We start from the raw sequence: 6,365 nt of genomic DNA on the forward strand, positions 1-6,365 counted from the left end.
CTATTGGATTGTATTTATAGTAAATGAAATGTCAGTGATCTTATGTAGAAGAGAAAAACCTTAATCTCTCTTCTTTGTTTTTGTTGTTTTGGGTGTGGGGGGGCTCTGATTGAATAATTCATGAAATACTTGGTGAGTCTGGGGTAATAATTTAAAATGAATATTGGCAAACTATAGGGTGTTTAAAAATTAATTATTTTACTGTGGCTAAGAGTTATGTATTTGAAGGAATATTGAAAGAGCTAAGGACTTGTAGAAAAAAAATCTAAAAGGATCTTATGGTGCTTAATAAAAGTTAAGATTGTCTAAAGAACCAAATATAGGCACACTAAGACATAGGCAGGAAGAAGGAAAAGGTTCCTGTATGAAAATCATTTGCAAATCTTTGAAAGACTGCCATGCAGAAAACTTGACCTTGTATTATCTGCTTTTTATCAATGTACTGACTTCACCAGCATGTAAAACCTAAATCAAAATAGTCACAGGGAGACTACATGCTATCTATTTTCTCTGGCAAATATTATTTGTTTTCTTTAATTATTCATCTTTTAAGGAGCACATGCCCGACAATGGTAATTCACAGGTAGAATTACTAAGGGAGAAATTGACAATTGACTCTTCTGTTGTCAAGACTGAAAATAGTAAATATTTCACAAATTGCAAGCAGATAGGTATGTATTATTATGTTACTCTTTTGGAAAATTTCTGAAGACTAACTCAATAACTTCATTAGCAACAGCTACTACACACTAAACAGTCAACTTAATGTTTAAATTATTATGAGCAACACAATAAACCAGGGTACCTTCAAGTTGTAGACTTAAATTGCTATGAAAATAGTCACACTGATACCAGATAGAATAAGACAGAGCAAATTTTAAACTTGATAATTTAGCAATGTTAATTCAACTACCATTTTTTGTGTTAATTAACTTATGAGTTAGTATCAGAGTTTTCTCTTTTGTTGATTATGAAATTACCAATATACCATTCATAAAAAGAAAGTACTTAACAGATTTTATATTTAATATACTTAGTAGATGCTCTAATGAGAATCTGATTTAATTAAATAAATTACCAGATCTAACTCTAGCATTTCCTAGAATTTTTCAAAGATGTTCAAAATTTCTTTAGCAAGAAAGATGAATTTAAGAGCCAGAAGGACAAGGTTTTAGTATTTTCATGCTGATAAACTAAAGAGAAATTATTAAATTTCTCCAGAAAATACACATAATAAATTTCACTATGCTTGGTATAAATAATTTTATGTCACTAAATGCACGCAATATATCCAGTAATATGAGTTTTTTATCACTGGATTTCCATGGAGTGTGTATTTGTTAAATTGAAACATATTTATTCCTTATCTTTACTTACTTGTTAAATAAAACAATTAATTAGCTTTGAATATGTAAATGTAAGATAAATTTAAAATCATTTGAATACCAGATATAATTAAAACATTATTTCACTATTTTATTTAGAATGTTCAATAATTTTCAGAAAAAAAAATGTATTATATCTGGGTATGCTTCAGTGTGACTAAATTATCTACATTATTTGAACTTTTATATTCAGAGCAAACATTATTCGTTCATTGTTGCTCTCAGACATATAGACTAGATCCCAATAACTTAGACATCACCTTTATATAAGTAAATAAAATGGCATAACAATTAAAAAGCAAACAAATAAGAAAATAAAGAGTGACAGTGACTCCTAAGCACTAAGGTGGACGTTAACCACTCCTCCCTTGCTTTAAGTCAAACTGACTTTCAGGATCCTTTATTATTTTGATGATTCTTTTATTTTACTTGGTCTTCTTAGCTGGTTCCTTCTCTTTTTTTCAGTATCTTGAAGTGTTTCTGACCCTGGTCTTTTTCTTTGGTGTTTCAATTCTGGCCCTTAGTCATCAGATGCAGTCTCCCAGTTATCATTTACATCTATATGATTTACATCTATAGTTCAACTGAGATATACATCATTCAGGTTGGAGCTCTCAAATTTACACTTTCCTTCTTCACCTCCTTCTAGTAAAGCATATATCCAAAGAGCTATTCCACATTTCAAATAAACATTTCAAAATTAATGTGTCCAGATTTTAGCTTCTAATCATCACATCTATATTTTCTGTACCATCACCCTGACCCACAACAATTATACATGTCTAGTCGATGGCAGCTCACCTGATGAGAATTCTATAATTACCCAGAGCAAAGGAATTGGGTTATCTTTTTCTTGCATTCTGTTCTCACCCACAGTGACTTTTGATCACATCTGCTACCAGAAAGCTAATATTATTATCTAGCTTATTGCAATATTAAGAACTCATTCTTACCAGCTGTGCCCCTACCATCTATTTTACTTTACACATATGTACACATACATATATTTATTTATTTTTCTTTTTATTTAATTAGGAAAGTCCGAGCATCTCATTTCTCTATAAAAACGTGTAAGTTGTTCATTTGCAGTGTAAGTCTTCACAATAGTCTCTAAGGACCTATCAGATTAGGTTTGCATTACCTCTCTGATCTTACTTCTATTTCATTAACTCATTTCATCTCAGATATTCTGAGCTCCTCAAGAATGCCAAAGGACAAATGCTATTGCACAGTTTGATCATTCTCCTTGGAACAATCTTTCTGAAGCTATCTCTGAAATTAACTTTCTAGTTATTTTAAATTCATTTTCAAATTACAGGTTTATAACGAGGACTATGTGAGACAGTCTATTTAAAATTGCAAACTCATACCCCATTTCCCCTTTCTCATTTTTAAAAGTAAATATTATGCAAAGTACATATCATGATTTGACATAACATATGTTTTTCATTTAAATTTTTGGTTTGTCTATGTCTATCAGAAAACTTAGTCCTCTGGGGCAACAATTTCATAAAAATTATACATTAAAAACCTCAAAAATGTCTAAATTAGTGTCTCCTATCTTATTGAAATGCAGCAAATATTTGTAAAATGTTTAATACAAAACTCAAATTTTTTATTGGATAAGATACTGCAAATAGGAGACATAAAATAAAACAACTGAACAAGACAACACAATGTTCACAATAACCTAAATTGTTAAATCAGAAATGTATATTTTTTCAAAAACAGCTTCACTCATTTAATATTTCCTTCAATAGTTTTACCTTCTAAAATAATATAGTAATGGAATTTTACAGGGTTTCAGACAATTTATCCCAGTTGCTGAATCCAAACACCAGCCAATGCAAAGAAAGGATGAAATAGTCTTCTTTTCTTCTTTTCAGCAAATGTAATTACTGTTACAATGGGCTTGTCATTGGACTGTCCTGGCTATTGTCTTGTACATGGGTAAGAGAATATGGGTTCTGGAAAATGAACAAGTCCAAAGGAGAATACATATTTTATTTTTTAAAAAAACATTTGGGGGCAATCACTTATATGAAGTAGAAACATTAGCTGTTGAAATTTAAAATCTATGTGGACAAAATAGCACCTTGGAAATACTAGGCCTCATCTCATTTACAGTCTTTTTTTTAATAGAATTTTGTTAATGTAAACATGTTAAAAAGTATAAGTTACCATATGGTTTCTAGCACTAAAATTTAGGACACTTTATCTATAAATCATTTATATTTTCTTGAAGAATCTACTAATAAGGTTAAGCTTTTTTTTTTTTTTCTCTATGCATGTCCCACACAAGGAACTATAAATTTCTAGTTAATTTCTCTGACACTTTTCTTTAGATATGTTATTTTCTCATTATTTCTAACAAATTATTTTTCATAAATAAGAAACTTGTTTTTTCACGATAATAAATTTCAGTGAACTATAATTATCTATGCTAAAATTTATGGTTTCTCTGTTGTAGTTTGTTTTGTTTTTCTGTGTGTTCTTAGTACTAATTCCATACCAAATCCTATGTCATTTATTTTACCTCCTCTCTAGCATTTCAGGCACAAAGAAGTATACACATTCTTGAAGTATCTATCCTTAGTTGACCTACCTACTCCAATCTGAGCAGGACAGTGGTCTTTCATGCTGGTGCTGAGTTTTCATCCTGCTGTCAATTCCCACCATCAGCTTGGGGACCCCCATGATCTATATCTTCTTCAGGGCTGGAATCCTGAGCCCCAACTCCCATACCAGCAGTTCCTGTTTTCTTTCCTTGTTTCTCCTCTTGACTTAATATAGGTGGGGTATTCCTTAGAATAGTTGAAAATAGTTGAAGCAAAAAGTTTTTAAGATTTTGAAGTTTTTCCAATTTTGCAATATCTACATAAATTTTGCTGTTTAAGTGTCCCTAATCCAAAAATTTTAAATCCAAAATGCTATAAATATGAAATTTTCAACACTCAAAAACGTTGGAGATTTCAGATTTTCAACCTGAGTAATATAATTCACACTTCACATATTTAAGATGATGTTATTGCTTATTTTTCTGTAGAAATTCCATCACATTTTAACTGAATAATTCCTTGACAATTATTGGTTCTTTTTGCTCTGACTATATTGTTTCAATTGTAAAGAATATATTTTAATTCTTTGATGACTAGAAATTTCTTTGTAATTATTTACATGCACTATTTCATAATTTATGTTATTCGATAGCTCTTGGTAAGTATTAGGCATTTAACTTTGTAACTTCTATTTCATAAAATTAACAAGAATTTTTAAAAATGTAATGAATGCTATTACCAATAAAAATCTCAATATTTTAATTATTTTCAATTCCATACATTATTCTTATTTATGCTATTCAAAAAAAACCCCTCATATGTAGAAATTATAAGGAAATATATTTTCAAGTAAATATACTTGGGAGAGAAATGTAAATATTCAGATTTGTTTTTCTCCTATTTATTTTTATCATATTAATATAATACTACTTTCCAGTACTCAACATTTCAAGATCCTTTGTCCCAAACATGAAATTTCATTAATAGAGTCTTAACAAGTGAATGAGTAATTTATTCAATAATTTTAAAAAAACATATTTTTATTCATTGTTGATGAATTTTTAAATTTTATTTATTTATTGGTAGATTGTGCTGAGAATCAAACCCAGTGCATCACACATGCTAGGCAAGCACTCTACCACTGAGCAACATCTCCAGACCAATATTCAATAATTTTATAAATCTTTATTAAATGCCTGTATTATACAAAATAATGTGAGAATTAGAGTTAAATTCAGCAAAACAAACACAATTAGCTAAAATTAAAGTTGTATTTTATGTGTATATACACACACACATATACATGTGTGTGTATAATAATTAGGGCTTAGAAAAGATATGAAGATTAACCAACAAAAAGTATTATTTTTTTGCTTCACATATTTTTCACCATTATGTTATATCTTTAAAATACAATTGGTTGTGGGTTACCATATTTGGTAAAAATCTGAGTCATCTTTGAATAAAAAAAAAATATGGTAAGAAAATTTAAGGGCTGGGTATGTGGCTCAAGCGGTAGCGCTCTCGCCTGACATGGGTGAGGCCAGGGTTCCATGCTCAGCACCACATACAAACAAAGATGTTGTGTCCGCCGAAAACTAAAAAAAAAAAAAATATTAAAATTCTCTCTCTCTCTCTCCTCTCTCTCTCTCTTTAAAAAAAATTAAACTGGTTAAACTTTTTGAGTTGAATTCTTTGTTAATTTTAATACTATAACAATGTCACAATGTATTGAAGGATCTGACTCCATTTTTTGACATTCAATTGCTGATAGTCTTTAAGTGACACTGTCACTCTAGACTTTGAAGCTATTTCTGAGCAAGGTGGTAAGAAAGCCTGGAATTTCTTTCATCATGGGCAAGCAGGAAATTCAAACCACACAAGTCCTACCAGAGGAACAATATCTCTCCAGACCTGCTTTAGCCAGGATAAAAGCCCAGGTCCTTCCCTTTGCCTTGCTCTCTCTGCCCAGCTGGGACCAGCTTGGGAAGACTCCTGGGTTCTCCCTGAGATCTTAAAACCTGTTCATGCTCTTTGGGTATGAATGTAGTGTCCTTAGTCTACATATCCAAGTCACACTTTGGGTAAGGGACCAACTGACCCAGCAGAAGATCATAACAATTAGATAACAATCAAATTTTTATTTCTCAAAATGATAATTTGATAAGGCTAAAAGCAATTTTAATATTTCTGTAACTCTTATAAACACATAAAATATATATTCTTCATTGTTTTTTACCCCTATCTTCATAATACTTAAGAGTTAATGTCTCTTAATGATTTTATTAATGATAAAATTGATCAAAATCTAATTTCATAATGTATAAATTACTAAATACATTAGCAAAGAAAATGTGATTCATGTTTTACTTTCTTTTTCTAATTTGATTAGAGCTTTACACTTATACATAGTAGTTGAGTT

The sequence above is a fragment of the Urocitellus parryii genome, chromosome 1 (assembly GCF_045843805.1).
Source record: "Urocitellus parryii isolate mUroPar1 chromosome 1, mUroPar1.hap1, whole genome shotgun sequence".
Lineage (NCBI taxonomy): Eukaryota > Metazoa > Chordata > Mammalia > Rodentia > Sciuridae > Urocitellus > Urocitellus parryii.